This window comes from Pristiophorus japonicus, chromosome 1 (genome assembly GCF_044704955.1).
Source record: "Pristiophorus japonicus isolate sPriJap1 chromosome 1, sPriJap1.hap1, whole genome shotgun sequence".
In the NCBI taxonomy this organism is placed as follows: Eukaryota; Metazoa; Chordata; class Chondrichthyes; family Pristiophoridae; genus Pristiophorus; species Pristiophorus japonicus.
Window position 1 is genome coordinate 299,814,222 of NC_091977.1, and position 18,632 is coordinate 299,832,853.

Here is an 18,632-nt window from a genome sequence, read left to right on the forward strand (position 1 = left end):
TGATCCATATCCCATGATACACTTTGCTAACAAAAATCTATTGACCCAGCATACGCAGTCTTTGGGTGGAGAGACTTCCAGTACCATTTGTATGAAAAAATGCTTCCTGATTTCACTCTTAAATGGCTTTGCTCTAATTTTATGATGCCTCTTGTTCTGGATTTCTCCAGCAGAGAAAATAGTTTCTCCATATCTACCCTATGTCATTTTGAAGACCTCAATTAGATCACACCTCAATCGTCTAAATGTAAGGGAATACAAGCCAAATTTATTCAACCTCATATTTTAACCCTTCAAGTCCTGGTGTTCTGGTTAATCTGTGCTGTACCCCATCTAAGGCAATGCATGTTTCCTTAGATGCAATTCCCAAAACTGAACACCGTACTCCAGATGGAGAACAACATTAGCATCTGCCCAGGTCTGTCCAGTGCATAAAAAATAAGGACAAATTGAACCTGGCCAATTGCCGTCTTATCAGCCTACTCCCAATCGTCAACAAATTGACGGAAAGAGTCGTCAGCAGTGCTATCAAGCAGCACTTGCACGCCAATAACCTGCTCACTGATGGTCTGTTTGGGTTCCGCCAGGACCACTTGGCTCCAAACATGGACATGAACTGAATTCCAGAGGTGATGCAACAGTGACTGCTCTTGACATCAAGGCAGCAATTGAACGAGTATGGCACCAAGGAGCCCTAGTAAAACAAAAGTCCATGGGGATCAAGAGGGAAACGCTCCAGTGGCTGGAGTCACACCGAGCACAAAGGAAGATTGTTGCGGTTGTTGGAGGCCAACTGTTTCAATCCCATGGAATTGCTACAGATCAGCGACCTCGGCCCAACTATCTTCAGCTGCTTCATCAATGATCGCCCCTACATCATAAGGTCAGAAGTGCATTTGTTCGCATGATGATTGCACAGTGTTCCGTTCTGTTTGCACTTCCTCAGATAATGAAGCAGTCCATGTCCACTTGTAACAAGACTTCTACAACATCCAGGCTTGGGCTGATAAGTGGTAAGTAACAGTCGTGCCACACATGTGCCATCTCCAACAAGAGAGTGCCTAACCACCCCCTCGTGACATTAAATGGCATTGCCATCGCAGAATTCTCCACCAGTAACATCCTGGGGTCACTGTTGTAAGGCTGTCTTGCTCTTTCCGCTTCGTTGCTTTAAACGTCGAATTACGCACACACTCAGTTGTACTAAAGGCAGGATCAGGTCTTTTATTTAGACAATCATACTAAATAAACCCAGCCATTGCTCAGAGTACAATGGCTGCTTGTGACACACTTTCCGAGATTTCAGTGTGTTTGAACAGTGCGTGTCAAACTCATCTTTTATACTAAAAAAACCTTTGAACTCTTTAACATGCAGACGCTGTAGAATTGTCCTGAAATCACGGCTAACTGCTTTCTGAATTACTATACACAAACCAGATTGTTTAACATACAGATGATATCATCAAATAGTAACAAGGTACACTCAAATACAGACAATGTCATGGATTACTATACACAACTCAGATGGTCAGCAGAGGAGTTTCTTTGATTCCATGCATAGATTATTATTCGCATAGTAGCAAGTTACTCATACTCAAAATTTCAGTGGCTAAAAAGCACCATATCATCGAGCAGCCTCTTCCGATCCAATCTTGAATCTTCCAACTTTTAACCCTTTCGATCTCCAGACCACGCTGAAGCAAAGAGTTTAGAAATGCAGGCTTGTGCTCCCACAGTCACCATCCCAAAAAGTGAACTGGATCAGCCAGATAAATGTCATGGCTACTAGAGCAGGTCAAAGGCTGGATATTCTGCAGCGAGCAGTGTGCCTCCTAACCAATGTTCCCTAACTTTTTTTGTGTGCGTGGCCCTTTTAGCGGGCTGTGCAGCCCATTCACAGACTGGCACATGCACGAAATGTAACATTGGAATAGCCGATCTTGGGCTGCGTGGCCGGGCAACTTGCAAGGAGCATTGCTCCTAATTACCCGAAGTTTCTCCACCACTTACAAGGTACATCAGGAATGTGATAAAATACTCTCCACTTGCAAACGTGGCTGCAATGTGCACCATTTACAAGATGCACTGCAACAACTCGCCAAGGTAACTAAGACAGTACCTCCCAAACCCGCCACCTCCACCAACGAGGTGGTCAGGGGCAGCAGGTGCATGGGAACACCACCACCTCCAAGTTTCCTTGCAAGTCACACACTATCCAGTCTTGGAAATAGACCGCCATTCGTTCATCGTCGCTGGCTCAAAATCCTGGAACTCTTTCTCAAACAGCACTATGGGAGTACCTTCACCCCATAGACTGCAGCGGTTCAAGAATGCGGCTCACCACCATCTTCTCTAGGGAAATTCAAGATGGGCAATAAATGCTGGTCTTGTCAGCAATGCCCACATCCCTTGAAAAAATAAAAATACATTCTGAGAATAGAAAAAAAGACTGATAAACTGACAGGTCTGCAGTTACCTGGTTTTCTCCCTCCGTTAATTTAAATAATGGAATGACATTTGTAATTTTCGAATCTATTGCTAAATCTGCAGAACTTTGGAAAATTATGATTATTGCATCTGCAACTTCTTCACCTATTTCTTTTAATATCCTGGGGTGGAAACCATTAGGTCCTGGACACTTTTGTATCTTAATCATGACTTTATCCATGACCATTTGTTTTCTTATTAAATCCAGTAAGTTCTTCCCCTTGAATTAATTTAAGCTTGTACTAATGAAATTTTGACCACTTCACTGAAAATGGATACAAAAGTACTTTTTTTTTTCCACAAGTCTGCTATTTGCTTATTGTCCACTATAATCTTGCATGAATCTGTCTTTATAATGTGCCCACATTCATCTTTGCTGCACTTTCTTTTATTTAAAAAAAAATGTTTGTTGTTAGCTTTGATATCCCTTGCAAAGTACTTTTTCTATTTTCTTTTTGTACCTTATTACTTACTTTGTATCCCTTTGTAGCTTTTATAGCTCTCCCAGTCAGTTGGATTTTAGTTTTTCCAAGCATTTATATAAACCCTTACTATTTGCTTGATACTAACCTTGTTTCATGACCATGGTTGCTTAACTGCACATGTATAAGCCTATATTTATTAGGGATATGTACTGGTTTTGTATCGTACCAAATATTTCCTTGAATACGTCTCACTGTTTGTACATTTCCCCGTTAATGGTTCCACCCAGTTACTGCAGTCAGTTTATTTCCCACCTTATTGAAGTTTGGTGTACTTAAATTTGTGGCTCTCACTTCCGCCCCCCACCACCCCCCCTCAAACCTAATAACAAATTAAGCCAAATTGAAGGGCTAGATTTTACACTTTTGTGCAGATCGCCCAAAAATTGGCGGTATTTCCTGAGTGGGCGGTAAAAATGGGTTTTCAGATCGCCGGCTTTTTCATCGCCCCTGGTCTCCATTTTAAAAATTGGGCGTTACCATGAGCGATCTGAAATGGGTGTTAGCGTTAAATCTCTCTGACCTTCTGCCGTAAAGTGTCGCTGTCCTTAGCAACTGCATGGCAACGCTCGTTTCCCGCTATTCAGGAGGTCAGGAGTCATCACTACTTGTGCAGAAGAGGAGAGAGAGAGGGAACAGAGAGGGACTGAAAGCGTGTGTGGGTGTGGTGTGTGCTTGTTTGGCAGTTGTGGGAGGCAGGAGGGAGATTCACCAGCAGCAAAAAGCCTACTACGCACCAAGAACATAGTTGGCACCGAGGCTTTGTCCAACAAATAATATATAACATGGAAGGGATGAAGGAGACCCTGCAGCTGTTAGCCAGGAACACTGGTGGCAGAGGGCTCCCAGTGGTCCCAGAGTGCGGTGAGAGCCAAGAGCGACATCTTGCTTCTGGCTCGGAGCACGTTCCCACTTCGGGACCATCCTCTTCCGTATCCGTCCAAGCAGCGGTTCTGCCGTCATCCCCCCCCCCCCAATGAAGCAGCGCCTGAGGAATTCCTCAGCCAGACGGCTTGGAGTCAGGAGGGGAAGGGGTAGAGCTGGGGATGAGAAGGGTTGAGGGGTTGGTAAGGGTTGTTTTTTTACAGATATACTTATAATTTCAGACAAATGGTCGGTTTAAATGTTTTTTATTTAACATAATCTTGTTGCACATTGGCTTGGATAGCTACACTGTTACACACTGGTGATTCCTTAACATCAAAGGGTATAATTACACTTAACTTCAATCAACTTAAACTTTTGCTGTCACCAAGGTGATGCCCACCATTGATGTATGACCTGCACACCCAGCAGTGTGTCAGCCTTGTAAATACCACCAACGTTCTTTCAGGCAAAGCACTCATTTATGAGCTCCTGATGTAAGAGTCTTGCAGCTATGATGCCACCATAGGCCCATTCCTGCGGTCAACAGGGGGGCGGAGGCATGGCTTCAGTGTCAGCCTGATTGTGTGACCCGAGGTCAGCGTCCACCTCCTCGTCCTCCTCTTTCTCTTTTTCCTGAGGTGGACCGTCACACCCTTCTAGCAATTCTTGTCCCCTCCTGATAGCCAAGTTGTGCAGCAAGGAGCACAGCACCACGAATTGAGCTACCACACCCACACACGCTTTCAGTATTGTAGCTTGCCTTCTGAGTGGTCCAGGCATCGAAAGCATTTCTTAAGCACTCCAATGGTTTTCTCGATTTATTGCGAGTGGCTCTGTGACATCGCTTCTCTGCTTCGGTGTGGGTGTCACACAGGGGGGGTCATCAGCCAGGTGGCGAGGCCATATCCTTTGTCACCAGGCATCCAGCATTGACCTTGTGGCTGACTGTTAAACAAGTCAGATACAGTGCTCTCACGCAGAATGTGAGCATCGTGGATGCTACCTGTAAATTTAGCATTCACTGCCATAATAATTTGCTGGTGGTCGACAACGAGTTGCACATTCGGGGAGTGGAATCTCTTGCGGTTCCTGAAAACCTCTGCATCCTGAAAAGGTGCCGGCATTGCGATGTGTGTACAGTCTATTGCAGACAACAAGCCAAGGAGAGTGAGGGTAGCAGCCCCGACCGGCTTGGGCTCGGTGTCACTCGGTGCCAAAAAACCCATGGAGCCGTCCTCGGCCGGGTGTGCTCGCCCGACGGATCTGTGTGGGCCCTGACCGGCCCGCTTCTGTCCCAGGCCGAAGGGACCCTGCACCGGCCCGTTTCTACATTGGCCTGGAGGGATCCCTGCACCGTAAACTTTTAATCTACTTTTAATTCTTCTTTTTAAAAAAAAAACTTTTAATCAATCTTAACTTTTAAACAATTGGGGAAACTTTTATAACCTATTATTGATCTACATCTTAGACTTTTTAATAACTCTTAAATTCCCAATTCATTTAAAAAGTTTCTATCAACTTTTAACTTTTAAAATAACTTTGGAAGTGACCTTCCTAATGCCTGCCCCCCAACCAAGTATCGGGCCATCTACCATCAATGGCGCTACTCGGCGCCGAGCTCACAGCCAACATCTCGCCGTGGGCAATTAGGCTTATACAGCTGTGCCTGGTCTCCAGTTGTCTTGGGCTCCCTTGTCACTGGGTCAAGACCTTGCTCAGCTAAGCCCATGTGATTGCCAGTGTGCAGCGGCCACCCCACGTTAAAAGAACTCACACACAGGTATCTTCCACTTCGGCAGTATGAAGTTCGGGATCTGGAACGTCAGGACCCTCATGGACAATTCCAACAGCAACAGGCCGGAACGCCGCACCGCCATAGTTGCCCGGGAACTCGGATGTTTTGAGATTGACATCGCCACCCTAAGCGAGACCCGGCGGGCAGGGGAAGGCCAGTTGAAGGAACATGATAGAGGTTATACCTTCTTCTGGAAAGGGAAACCAGAGGCAGAATGCCGCCTTCATGGAGTCTGCTTTGCCGTCAAGAATGAGCTGGTCGACCGCCTCAAAGACCCCCTGTGGGCTTAACGCACGCCTCATGACTCTTCATATTACCCTATCCCGGAACCAATGCGCCACAGTCATACGTGCGTACGCCCCTACACTCGATGCAACGGATGAGGCTGAAGAGGGTTTTTATTCCAACCTCGAGACATCCTTGTCCCCACAGGCGACAAATTGATCCTCCTGGGTGACTTTAAAGCCAGGATGGGCAAAGACACAGCCCTCTGGGGAGGCGTGATTGGCAGAGACGGGGTAGGGAAAGACAACTCCAGCGGTACCCTGCACCTGACAAAATGTCCAGAACATGAACTCTTCATCACCAACACCAGAGGGACAAATACAAGGCATTGTGGCAACACCCTCGCTCCAAACATTGGCACCTGCTTGACTATGTCATCGTCTGAGCCAGGGATCGTAAGGATGTGTGCATCGCCCGTGCCATGACAGGAGCTGATGACTGTTGGACGGACCACCGCCTAATCTGATCCATCATAAACATTAACATAGCCCCAAAGCAGAGGGGACAGCAGAAGCAGTTCCGCAAAACAGTTAATGTCGGGGCACTTAAACCTATACAGTCAACGCCTCACAGCCAATCTGGCGTGCCTTGATGACCCTGAGATGCTGAATGCCCACAGCGCTTCGTCTGCCCTCCAGGCCTCCATAACCAGTGCCTGTGAAGAGACACTTGGTCACTCAACCAGAAAACATCAGGACTGATTTGATGAAAATAATCAGGAGATCGAAGAACTAATAGATCGCAAGCGCAAAGCATTTCAGAGCCTCAAGCAATAACCCAACTCGGGAACTGCAAAACAACATTACAGACAGCTCGAGGATCAGGTCCAACAAAAAACCCGGGACCTAAAAAACAGGTGGTGGATGGAGAAAGCACAAGAGATACAACAACTGGCCGACAGCCGCGATATGCAAGGATTCTTCACTGAAGTCAAGGCCACCTACGGTCCAAACTCCCAAGGCCCCACCCCATTCCTGGCCAAGAATGGGGAAACGCTCATCAAGGACACCGAGGCTGCCAGGGCCCGATGGAAGTAGCACTTTGAAGATCTCCTCAATCGAGAGTCTGCCTCTGACTCGAGCGTTCTCGATTCCATCCCGCAGCATGCGACCCGCCACCAACTCTGAAACTCCAATGTTGCACGAGGTAGGCAAAGCTATAAAACAGCTCAAGAACAACTAGGCTACGGATGCGGATAGAATCCCTGCTGAGGCGCTGTTAACGCGGATACATGACCTCATCTCTCATCTGGAGGGAGGAGAGCATGCCGGGAGATCTCCAGAGATGCAGTGATTGTGACCTTTTTTTTTAAAAAGGGGACAAGTCTGACTGCGGCAACTACAGGTGAATCTCCCTGCTATCAGCCACTGGGAAAGTTGTCGCTCGAGTTCTCCTCGGTCGTCGTCTTTCTGTGGCTGAGGAGCTCCTCCCAGAATCACAGTACGAACATGATCTTTACAGCGCGACAGCTGCAGGTAAAATGCAGGGAACAGCACCAGCCTTTATACATGGCCTTTTTCGATCTTACAAAGGCCTTTGATACTGTCAACCATGAGGGTCTATGGTGCGTCCTCCTCTGTTTCGGATGCCTCCAAAAGTTTTTCAACATCCTTCACCTGCTTCACGATGACATGCAGGCCGTAATCCTTACCAACGGATCCATCACAGACCCAGTTCACGTCCGGACCGGGGTCAAACACGGCTGCGTCATCGCTCCAACCCTATTCTCAATCCTCCTCACCACCATGCTCCACCTCACAATCAACAAATTCCCCGCTGGAGTGGAACTAAACTACAGAACCAGTGGGAAACTGTTTAACCTACACCGCCTCCAGGCCAGGTCCAAGATCACCCCAATCTATGTCGTTGAGCTGCAGTACGCGAACGACGCCTGCGTCTGTGCACATTCAGAGGCTGAACTCCAGGATATAGTCAATGTATTCACTGAGGCATATGAAAGCATGGGCCTTACGCTTAACATCCGTAAGACAAAGGTCCTCCACCAGCCTGTTCCTGGCGCACAGCACTGCCCTTCAATCAAGATTCACGGCGCAGCCCTCGACAATGTGGACCATTTCCCATATCGAAGGAGCCTCTTATCAACAAAGGCAGACATTGATGCGGAGATACACTATCTCCTCCAGTGCGCCAGTGCAGCCTTCGGCCGTCTGAGGAAAAGAGTGTTCGAAGACCAGGACCTCAAATCTACCACCAAGCTCATGGTCGACAGGTCTGTAGTAATACCCGTCCTCCTGTATGGGTCTGAGGCATGGACGATGTATAGAAGGCACCGCAAGTCGCTGGAGATATATCACCAATGATGTCTCCGCAAGATCCTGCAAATCCCCTGGGAGGACAGGCGCACCAACGTCAGTGTCCTCGTCCAGGCTAACATCCCCAGTATTGAAGCATTGACCACACTCGATCAGCATCACTGGACAGGCCACATAGTTTGCATGCCAGATACGAGACTCCCTAAGCAAATACTTTTAATGCGGAGCTCCTTCATGGTAAACGAGCCAAAGATGGGCAGTGAAAACGTTAGAAGGACATCCTCAAAGCCTCCCTGGTAAAGCGCGACATCACCAATGACACCTGGGAGACCCTGGCTGCAGACCGCCCGAGGTGGAGAAAGTGCATCCAGGAGGGCGTTGAGCTCTTCGACTCTCAACGCAAAGAGCGTGAAGAGGTCAAGCGCAGGCAGCGGAAGGAACGTGCGGCAAACCAGCCACACCGACCCCTTCCCTCGACTAATATCTGTCCCACCTGTAACAGGGTCTGTGGCTCTCTTATTGGACTGTTCAGCCATCAGAGAAGTCACTTTGGGAGTGGAAGCAAGTCTTCCTCGATTCCGAGGGACTGCCGATGATGATGACAGTCTATTGCTCCCTGCACCTTGGGGAAGTTAGCAATTCGGAAGAATCCTAAAGCCATCTCAGTCTCAGCCTCTCTGGCCCTAGGGAAGCTGATCAAGTCCATCCTGCGTGCGTACAGGGCTTCAGTGACCTGTCTAATGCAGCAACGTGTGGTATGCTGAGACATACCGCAAATGTCGCTCGATGAGGCCTGCAAAGAACCCGACGCCAGGACGACAGTGCCGTGGTGACTTTGACCTCGGCGGACAGTGCGGTCCTGATGGTGCTGGCAGGCTGCAGATCTCGTCTGATGAGCTGGCATATCTCACTGATAACCTCTTTGTGGAAGCGCAGGCTCCGAAAGCAGGTGGTGTCGGACAAGTTGAGGTAAGACTGCTCCTTGTACTTGCGGGGGGGGTGGAACGTCTGGTCCTCCTCATCAGTCTGTCACGTCTTACATTGGGCACATGATGCTGTCGAGCGTACCTTCTGCTATCTCGAGTCTGCAGCATGTGATTGGTCATCAAGAGAGGGTGAGAAAGCACAGGCCCCATTCCAATAGTTATCTGTTTTCCACCAACTGTTCCCAAAGAATAAATGTTGACAATAGGAAAAGGGGAGGTGCAACGCGACCTGGATGTCATGGGTACATCAGTCATTGAAAGTTGGCATGCAGGTACAGCAGGCGGTGAAGAAGGCAAATGGCATGTTAGCCTTCATAGTGAGAGGATTTGAGTATAGGAGCAGGGAGGTCTTGCTGCACAGAGCCTTGGTGAGACCACACCTTGAATATTGTGTACAGTTTTGGTCTCCTAATCTGAGGAGGGACATTCTTGTTGAGGGAGTGCAGCGAAGGTTCACCAGACCAATTCCCAGGATGGCAGGACTGACATATAAAGAAAGACTGGATCGACTAAGCTTATATTCACTGGAATTTAGAAGAAATGAGAGGGGATCTCATAGAAACATATAAAATTCTGACAGGATTGGACAGGTTAGATGCAAGAAGAATGTTCCCAATATTGGGGAAGTCCAGAACCAGGGGACACAGTCTAAGGATAAGGGGTAAGCCATTTAGGACTGAGACGAGGGGAAACCTCTTCACTCGGAGAGTGGTAAACCTGTGGAATTCTCTACCACAGAAAGTTGTTCGTTAGATATATTCAAAAAGGAGTTAGATGTGGCCCTTATGGCTACCACTCGCCCAAGATTGCAACGACCTGCCAAGGGTCAATCAGATAGAACCCAGATAGAGCTAAGCCCAGAGCACAATCAATGCAGAGGCAATTTGCACTAAAGGCTTAGGGGAGAGTGATGTCATGTATCCTACATGGCTACTGTTCGTATTATCACAAGGTGTGCCACCAGAGGGCACAGCAGTTGGAGACTTGCAGGTTATCTTTACAAGTGTGTCTGGCCCAGTATAAAAGGCAGACCACCAGGTGCGACATTCATTCTGGAGTTAGCAAATAAAGGACTATGGTCACTACAGTTCAAGTACAACACATTGCCTCGTGGAGTCACTATTAGAGTATGTAAGGACACAACAGTATATGAAGAGCATTACATGCCCAATCAAAGAGATGGCAGCCTGCTGTGGAAGAGGCGACCTTACACCCAACGCATTTACAGGGAAAAGCGATCATATCTGAAGTTGTCCGATAACATGTGCCTTAGGAGGCTGCACTTCCGAAAGGAGGTAATCGGTGAGATATGCCAGCTCATCAAGGGAGATCAGCAGCCTACCAGCACCATCAGGACCACACTGCCCGTTGAGGTAAAGGTTACTGCGGTACCTTCTACACATCGGGCTCCTTTCAGGCCTCCGCTGCAACATTTGTGGTATCTCTCAGCACGCCACACATTGCTCCATTCGACAGGTGATTGAAGCCCTTTACGCACGCAGGATGGACTTTATAAGCTTCCCTATGAGCAGGGAGGCACAGACTGGGAGGGTTTTGGGTTTCTCACGAATATCAAACTTCCTCAAAGTGCAGGGAGCAATAGACTATACGCACATCGCCCTGTGAGCACCTTTACAGAATGCGGAGGTGTTTTGGAACTGAAAGGGATTCCATTCCCTGAATGTGTAGCTCGTTGTCGACCACAACCAAATCATCATGGCAGTAAATGCAAATTTTCCAGGCAACATCCATGATGTGCACATCTTGCGTGAGAGCACTGTCTCTGACCTGCAAGAGTCAGCCACAAGGTCACGGTTGGATGCTGGGGGATAAGGCATATGGCCTTGCCAGCTGGCTCATGACCACCCGCATAATCCCCAGACGGAAGCCAAGAAGCGCTACAATGAAAACCATATAGCTACACACACTATCGTGGAAAAGACAATTGGAGTTCTTGAGCAGTGCTTCAGATGCCTGAACCACTCAGGAGCCAACCTACAATACCACCCTGAGCAGGTCGCTGAGTTTATTGTGGTGTGCTGTATTTTGTATAACCTAGCTATGAGGAGAGGACAACAATTGCGAGATGGGACCGCTGGCTCACCTTAGGAAAGAGGGGAGGCGGAAGGGGAAGACGAGGAGGATGACTAGGACCTCGGAGGACAATTAGCCTGGCGATGAACCCATGCCCCCCCCCCCCCCCCCCAGCAAGACTGGAAAAACCCCGTGGTATTTACGCAGCTGCAAAACTCTTGCGGCAGCAGCTCGTAATTGAACACTTTGCGTGAACTTACATTGGTGACAGTTACAGTTGCGTTACGTTTCATCATTGCCTCGCCTTGCCTGGCCATGGCCATTGTTTCCAACCATTATATTCATGTTTTACCGTACGTTATTTGAAGACACTTCAGGACAATTGTAAAGTTAAATAAAATAATTTAATAATGACAGAGAAATTTGAAACTTTTTAGAACAAACAGATATATAACCCCCCCCCCCCCCCCGCCCCAAACATTCAACACAACACGACAATAACATGACTAACAAGTAACAAACCCCCCACCACCTGCGGCCACGCTTCCCTCCTGATCCTTTATTTCCCACCCCCCACCCCCCCCTTGTCGTAAACCCCCCCCCCGCCCCCTGTTTTAATCCTCGAGTAATGGGACCAGGACGTCTTGCAGCAGGGGACCTCAAGGCCTGCTTCTGTGGGGGGGGGGGGCGGCGGTGGATGAAGTTGGCAGCATCCCCTCAGTGGCTGGAGAAGACGACGATTCGGAAGAAACGTGTGCGAGCCAGAAGGAAGTTCTTCCTCCTGACTTGCATCTGTCCGGGTGGCTGGTGGGACGACACCTTGGGGTGTAGCGCCATCTCCCGATACTATTGCATGCCGCAAGGCATGGACAGCGTTGGTCGTTTGGCCCATTGCCACAACTATGTGCTCCATGCCCTCCGTTATTCGAGTGGATATTGCGGCAATATTTCTGGTCAACCCACCAATCGCCTGGAGGAGCTCTCGACCGATGTAGACTCTCTCCCTGGACAGTGCGACCATGTCCTCATTATGATCTGCCTGTTGCAGTGCGTGCCTACCTCGCTGAGTGGTCGGCGTGGGCACTGTACGCCTTGGAGTCGCCTGCTGCAAGCCGCTTGGCTCCGCTACTTCATCCGTCGACGACGTGGCCACAGGTACAACAGATGAAATAGGGTCATCGTCCTCCTCTTCCTCCTTCAGTGGTGTCCTCTCCACCTATGGTGATGACCACCTGTAATGGGACAGGTGCGGCCTCCCTTTGCGCCTCGGGAGTCTGGGGACCTGCAAAACATAATTGAGGTTATTAGAACAGAAGGGTAGACATGAGAATCATTGCACTGCACTGGCATGCGTAGGAGGAGCAACACTACTGCAATAAATGTAAAGAGACGTTACATATATTTGTACATCTATAAAAAAAATCATCATCATCATAGGTGGTCCCTTGAATGAGGATGACTTGCTTCCACATGAGTTCACAGATGTTTCAATGAAGGACCCGATATTCCAGTCCTGAACTCCAATTGAAGGGGTGGAAGATGCCTGTGGGTGGATTTTTTTAACGTGTGGTGACCGTTGCACATTAGCCACAACACGGGCTTGACACAGCTAGGTCTTGGTCAAGTGGCAAGGGTTAACCAGGACTGCTGCACGGACCTAGTGCACACACATATCGCAGTGTGAGCTGGCCCGTGCTGCCCCTGGGACTTCGGCTCCTCTGGGCCCCGTACCCTCATTTGCTGTTCCTTCGCCACAAACATTGCAACAAGTACTCATGCAGTATAATGTAGATAAATGTGAGGTTATCCACTTTGGTGGCAAAAACAGGAAGGCAGAATATTATCTGAATGGTGACAGATTAGGAAAAGGGGAGGTGCAACAAGACCTGGGTGTCATGGTCATTGAAAGTTGGCATGCAGGTACAGCAGGCGGTGAAGAAGGCAAATGGCATGTTGGCCTTCATAGCGAGAGGAATTGAGTATAGGAGCAGGGAGGTCTTACTGCAGTTATACAGGGCCTTGGTGAGGCCACACCTTGAATATTGTGTACAGTTTTGGTCTCCTAATCTGAGGAAGGACATTCTTGCTATTGAGGGAGTGCAACGAAGTTTCACCAGACTGATTCCTGGGATGGCAGGACTGACATATGAAGAAAGACTGGATCGACTAGACTTATATTCACTGGAATTTACAAGAATAAGAGGGGACCTCATTGAAACATATAAAATTCTGACAGGATTGGACAGGTTAGATGCAGGAAGAATGTTCCCTTTGTAGGGGTAGTCCAGAACCAGGGGTCACAGTCTAAGGATAAGGGGTAAGCCATTTAGGACCGAGATGAGGAGAAACTTCTTCACTCAGAGAATTGTGAACCTGTGGAATTCTCTACCACAAAAAGTTGTTCAGGCCAGTTCGTTAGATATATTCAAAAGGGAGTTAAATGTGGCCCTTACGGCTAAAAGGATCAAGGGTTATGGAGAGAAAGCAGGAATGGGGTACTGAAGTTGCATGATCATATTGAATGGTGGTGCAGGCTCGAAGGGCCAAATGGCCTACTCCTGCACCTATTTTCTATGTTTCTATGGAATTCATTCCCCCAGAGAGCTGTGGAGGCTGGATCAGTGAATGTATTTAAGGTGGAGATGGATAGATTTCTGAATGATGAGAGTAAAGGGTTATGGGGAGCGGGCAGGGAAGTGGAGTTGAGTCCATGATCAGATTAATCATGATAATAAATGGCGGAGCAGGCTGGAGGGGCCAAATGGCCTACTTCTGATCCTATTTCTTGTGCTGTTATGTTGTTAACCTGAGTAGTACAGAAGCTGCATGAATAACATGACATTATTCATATATTATAATGAAATGCCATTACATTACTTAGAATTACCACTGCTTTACACATTACTCACGTGGCGCAACAATGGGATCTGCACCACCATGGGTGGCAGAGCAACTGTGGCTGCCCACTCGTGCTGCAGCATGTTCCTCCAAGTCACTGAGCATCACTATTTGAGCAGGGTCTCCTCTGGTGCACCTCTGTTCGGCTCGATTCTTCGATATCTTCCTCTGCAAATGTGACAAGAGCATGGCATAAGCTAATTGACGAGGTACTATTACAGAAAGACAACAGATTCTAATGTTATATGCTATACGGTTTGTATCCAATGGATGCATTTTTATAAAATCTACGTTCAGAGAAAATATTTAATAAGATCATGTTTAGTAACTCATGCTTGACACCAAACATCTCGTGTACAATCTTGAGGAAGGGCCCCATCCATGGGCTGTTGCATTCGGCGCCTGAGGGGAGGTAGGCGGTTTATTTGACTCGATGGAGGTCTCCCGAGGGGGATGGGGTGGAAATCAGGACCGCTGGTGAGCTCGACGATGACAGAAGTGTAATGGGAGTGGGCACCGTGTCCATGGGCTGTGCTCGGAGACCTCCGTGTGCCCGGAGTTAATGTCCCAAAGTGTCCCAGTGCAGACAGTGAGCCACGGCAACTCTTCCCTAGTCCAGGCTGGGTCACTGTGAAAGTGACAACTGCCGGAGAGACTGACACAGTCTGGTTAAAGGTGAGCAGACCCCTCAATGCTCAGTCATGCCCCATCCACCAACGTAACCCAAAAGAAGACTGTGCCAAAATTAGACTTAAAGGGCACAGATTCCAAACCCAGTCCAAATCTTAGCAGGGAATCTATGCAAGAATAACCAGCTTAATTTCAATCCGGCAGATTTACATATTCAGTGGATCATTGTGTCAGAAACAAGCGTACTATGCTTAAACAAAGGGGACTACAGTGGGATGAGGGCAGAGTTGGCTAAAGTAGACTGGAAACAAGGACTAAACGGTGGCACAATTGAGGAACAGTGGAGGACTTTTAAGGAGCTCTTTCATAGTGCTCAACAAAAATATATTCCAGTGAAAAAGAAGGGTGGCAAGAGAAGGGATTACCAGCCGTGGATAATAAAGGAAAGTATCAAATCAAAGACCAATGCGTATAAGGTGGCCAAGGTTAGTGGGAAACTATAGGATTGGGAAAATTTTAAGCAACAGCAAAGAATGACTAAAAAAGCAATAAAGAAAAGGAAGATAGATTACGAAGGTAAACTTATGCAAAACATAAAAACAGATAGTAAAAGCTTTTACAGATATATAAAACGGAAAAGAGTGACTAAAGTCAATGTTGGTCCCTTAGAAGATGAAAAGGGGGATTTAATAATGGGAAATGTGGAAATGGCTGAGACCTTAAACAATTATTTTGCTTCCGTCTTCACAGTGGAAGACACAAAAACCATGCCAAAATTTGCAGGCCACAGAAATGTGGGAAGGGAGGACCTTGAGACTATCACTAGGGGGGTAGTGCTGGACAGGCTAAAGGGACTAAAGGTAGACAAGTCCCCGGGTCCTGATGAAATGCATCCCAGGGTATTAAAAGAGATGGCGGAAGTTATAGCAGATGCATTCGTTATAATCTACCAAAATTCTCTGGACTCTGGGGAGGTACCAGCGGATTGGAAAGCAGCTAATGTAACGCTTCTGTTTAAAAAAGGGGGCAGGCAAAAAGCAGGTAACTATAGGCCGGTTAGTTTAACATCTGTAGTGGGGAAAATGCTTGAAACTATCATTAAGGAAGAAATAGCGGGACATCTAGATAGGAATAGTGCAATCAAGCAGACGCAGCATGGATTCATGAAAGGGAAATCATGTTTAACTAACTTACTGGAATTCTTTGAGGATATAACGAGCATGGTGGATAGAGGTGTACCGATGGATGTGGTATATTTAGATTTCCAAAAGGCATTCGATAAGGTGCCACACAAAAGGTTACTGCAGAAGATAAAGGTACGCGGAGTCAGAGGAAATGTATTAGCATGGATAGGGAATTGGTTGGCGAACAGAAAGCAGAGAGTGGGGAATAAATGGGTGCTTTTCCGGTTGGAAATCAGTGGTTAGTGGTGTGCCACGGATCAGTGCTGGGACCACAACTGTTTACAATATACATAGATGACCTAGAAGAGGGGACAGAGTGTAGTGCAACAAAATTTGCAGATGACACGAAGATTAGTGGGAAAGTGGGTTGTGTAGAGGACTCAGAGAGGCTGCAAGGAGATTTGGATAGGTTAAGCGAATGGGCTAAGGTTTGGCAGATGGAATACAATGTCGGAAAGTATGAGGTCATCCACCTTGGGGGGGAAAAAAAACAGTAAAAGGGAATATTATTTGAATGGGGAGAAATTACAACATGCTGTGGTGCAGAGGGACCTGGGGGTCCTTGTGCATGAATCCCAAAAGGTTAGTTTGCAGGTGCAGCAGGTAATCGGGAAGGCAAATGGAATGTTGGCCTTCATTGCGAGAGGGATGGAGTACAAAAGCAGGGAGGTCTTGCTGCAACTGTATAAGGTATTGGTAAGGCCGCACCTGGAGTACTGCATGCAGTTTTGGTCACCTTACTTAAGGAAGGATATACTAGCTTTGGAAGGGGTACAGAGACGATTCACTAGGCTCATTCCAGAAATGAGGGGGTTACCTTATGCTGATAGATTGAGTAGACTGTGTCTTTACTCCTTGGAGTTCAGAAGGATGAGGAGTGATCTTAGAGAAACATTTAAAATCATGAAAGGGATAGACAAGATAGAGGCAGAGAGGTTGTTTCCATTGGTAGGGGAGACTAGAACTAGGGGGCACAGCCTCAAAATACGGAGGAGCCAATTTAAAACCGAGTTGAGAAAGAATTTCTTCTCCCAGAGGGTTGTGAATCTGTGGAATTCTCTGCCCAGGGAAGCAGTTGAGGCTAGCTCATTGAATGTTTTCAAGTCAAAGATAGATAGATTTTTAAGCAATAAGGGAATTAAGGGTTACGGGGAGAGGGCGGGTAAGTGGAGCTGAGTCCACGACCAGATCAGCCATGATCTTATTGAATGGCGGAGCAGGCTCGAGGGGCTAGATGGCCTACTCCTGTTCCTAATTCTTATGTTCTTATGTTCATTACAATTTAAAATCTATTTAATACTTACTCTTGCCGAAGTAACCAGGCTGTTCCACCTCTTGCGGCACAGGTCCGATCCCTTCGGCTCGTGGGACACTGATACAGTATCGGCAATCTCGCCCAAAATTTGTCTATGCGTACCCAGGGTTAGTCGGCCCCACCAAGTCTGCACCTCATTAACAAGGGCCTGAATGGAGAAGGGTTTTGCCCTCCTTCTCCCTTCCACATCCTGACCACTCTCTGGATTCTTTGTGGGACATCTCCAACAGACAAACCCACCTTCTTCACAGCAAAAATCAACAGCTTTCTCTCTTTTTCTCTCTCTCTCTCTCTCTCTCTCTTTCTCTATGACCCCTGATTTCCTGAATCACGGGAAAACTTCTTTGCAAAAAAAACCCCGCATGCGCAGTGGACTCGAGCCTTCCACATCGCTAAGACTATCGCCCAAAATAAAAAGCCGAAAGTAGCGATCAAAAAAAATGGGCGATCTTCCAGCAATCCTGAAAAATAAAAAAAATCGCTAAGGCCAGAACATTGCCCATTTTTTGAGCGGTAACGATCTGAGTGGAAAGTCTAGCCCTTAGTGTAAAAATAACTGATAATGCTACAAAACCAGTTCAGAACAATGAGAAGGCAGTTTACTTTATGAAAAGATGAGAAGGATACTTGTAAATAGGGAGTTTTATTAAGGGACTAACTATTGGTACTGCACTTTTTTTTGACAGACAGGCATCTGTCCAGCCCGCGCCCGTACTGCACTTTTTTTGGCAGAGTGGTGACAAGCCCCGCCCCCTGTCGAGCTCTGCACCCCCCCCCCCCCCCCCAAATCGTTCCATGCGCATGGTGCGAGCAGCAGGAATCCCCCCGGGCCGGCCGGCATGGGCCAATGGCAATGGGAGGCGACCAATGGCGGCGGGTCTGGGCCCGATGGGGGGAGAGTGGGACCCTTAGACCGACCGCGCCTCACGCTGTGCTGTGTGCTGGGAGAGGGAGAGGGAGAGAGAGAGAGAGGGGGAGAGAGAGAGCTTGAGTGGGGAGGGGGTGCGGGGGGGGATAGATAGAGAGTCGGGCGGAGGGGTGGGTGGCAAGGAAAGGAAAGAGAGAGAGAACCGGGGGGCGGGGGTAAGAGAGAGAGCGAGGTGGGGGTGGGGGGGAGGAGCGAGAGAGATGGGGAGAGAGAGCACCTGGGCGGGGGGAGGGGTGGGTGTGGAAGAGAGGAAACTCAGGGAAGACGGATCACCTTCTACCACCCCCCTAGAAGGGACATCGTTGGAGAGGATGATATCCAGAAGTTACGATACTGTCACTATTCACTTCACACTCAATAAACCTGTTAACTATCCATATACAATGCCCCATCTATGGGGGTGGGGGGGAGGGAAGATGTGCTTGAACTCGGGTAAGGCACTTTGGCTGGGGAAGGGATCTACTTGGA

At 47.9% G+C, this 18,632-nt stretch overlaps 1 protein-coding gene across 5 annotated transcripts in view; it reads left to right on the forward strand.

The window, feature by feature from the left end:
- Nucleotides 1–18,632, forward strand: part of LOC139271360 (arf-GAP with SH3 domain, ANK repeat and PH domain-containing protein 1-like) — a 525,010-nt gene that overhangs the window by 221,895 nt on the left and 284,483 nt on the right. The window lies entirely within an intron of this gene.